Source organism: Heloderma suspectum, chromosome 6 (genome assembly GCF_057233095.1).
Source record: "Heloderma suspectum isolate Gila_16-S chromosome 6, 16-S_ref, whole genome shotgun sequence".
Lineage (NCBI taxonomy): Eukaryota > Metazoa > Chordata > Lepidosauria > Squamata > Helodermatidae > Heloderma > Heloderma suspectum.
The window spans coordinates 83,583,260-83,585,190 of record NC_139463.1 but is presented as its reverse complement, the minus strand read 5'-3'; the positions used below and the strand labels follow the sequence as shown (position 1 = coordinate 83,585,190).

General features: G+C 39.5%; 1 pseudogene; it reads right to left on the bottom strand.

Moving 5' to 3' along the window:
* Positions 1-291: 291 nt before the first annotated feature.
* On the bottom strand, positions 292-1,243 carry LOC146341572 (olfactory receptor 14A16-like; annotated as a pseudogene).
* Between the last annotated feature and the right edge of the window lie 688 nt (positions 1,244-1,931).

Here is a 1,931-nt window from a genome sequence, read left to right as displayed (position 1 = left end):
ATTTGTACTCTCTGACTTGGAGATGCTTGGAGACTCAACATTTACATATATTTCTTCTTGCCCAGAACACTGCTGGGATATCTAAATCTGCAACAGATGTGGGACTGTCCAAATTGCTATAGTTCCGCTCCTGAACAGGAAAGTCACAGACAGTCCTAATTTAGGTGAATAATGGGCTAGCAGGATAGTGGAGTGTGTTTGACTGTCACATACAGTAGCCCCACTGAATGTGATCCAGACAGTCAAAGCTAGTCCAGTGGTCTAACTTCACTGAGACAGGAGCACTCATATCTATAACGTCACCATATGGAATCTAAACCTCTTGTGTGACATTTTACATAGTGCCATTTGGATTTCTTTGTTTCTCAAGCTGTAGATGATGGGATTCATTAGGGGTGGCACAACTGTATACAAAAAGGAAGTCAACAGGTCCACAGGTGGGGAGGACAAGGCCCTTGATCTGAAGTAAGAAAATACACCAGTGATAACAAACAAGCAAAAGACAGTCAAATGTGGGACACAGGTGGAGAAGGCTTTATGCCTGCTCTGAACAGACTGGATCTTGAACACAGCAGAGAAGATGAATCCATAGGAAATCACTATAAATAAAATGCAAAATGAGCTCAGAGTAAGTGCACTTGCAATGAGGAGCTTCTTATTAGTCATTGTATCAGTACAAGAGATCATTAGTAACTGAGGGATATCATAGAAAAATTGCTTGATAACGTTTGATTGGCAGAAATATAACTTAAATGTGTGTACAGTTTGGACTACTCCATTTATTGCACTGGTGAGCCAAGAAGTAGCTGCCATTTGAATACAGGCATTCCAGTTCATGATTAGCCTGTACTACTGTAAGGGTTGGCAGATTACTACATAGCAGTCGTAAGCCATGGCAGGCAGTGAGGAAGGATAGCTCAGCCCCTGCAAATGTAGCAACCAAGAAAACCTGGGTCATGCAGCCAGAGAATGAGATCAAATTGACATTGATCAAGCTGCTGAGCATCGATTTAGGCACTGTGGTAGAAATATAGCAAACATCTAGAAAGGATAGGTTGCCCAGAAAGAAAGAAATGGGACTGTGAAGGTGCTGATTTTGGATTACAGTATTAATTATGAGGAAGTTGCCTATCAGAGCTACTAGGTAAATGGAGAGAAATAGCACAAAGTGTTAAATTTGTACTTCTCGAAGATCAGCAAATCCCAAAAGAATAAATGTTTCCACATTTCTTTGGTTTTCCATATCGTATTCTGTCAAGCATTGGAGAAAATATTGTCAAGAAGAAGACTATACAAAGAAGAATTTTTCCCCAGTTTTGATGTGAATCATCATTACATCTTTTCTTCCCCTGTCAATAAAAAACAAGAAAAGATTCTTTGCCTTCAGTTGGGTGAATTATTAAACTGAGCAGGAAAAGAGTGGAGTGTAGATCCATTAAAGAGAAATCCAAGTCAGTAACAGGAAATAATGTCTGTATAACAACCAACGAACTTCCATAATTCTTAGGTAAACTTTGTTTTTTTACTGAATTAGGCTGCAATGTACAGACAAAGTTCCATTAAACTCAGTAGGACTTGCTTCTGCGTAGGCATGTATAGCAGGCATGCTCTCCAATTATCAGGCAGGACATTAATTCTAGCAATAAAAAGAGATACACTATTAAAGCAATACAGCTATACATAAGCATGACCTCCCCCCTCCCCCTAATAACCCAAGACGATTGAATACCCTGTTAGCCCTGTCTGCAGTGTAGTTTGATGTTAACATGGAATGCAGGAAGATTTTACAGACTAATTAGGTCACTTCTGGCTTGTGCAAATGATACCAGGTATTATAGTGGTATGTTCCTGTAGAGAAATAATATAGACACACCATTTCAAAACACAAACCCCCACAATTTTCCAAATCTATCTCTGGCATGAATTGGAAC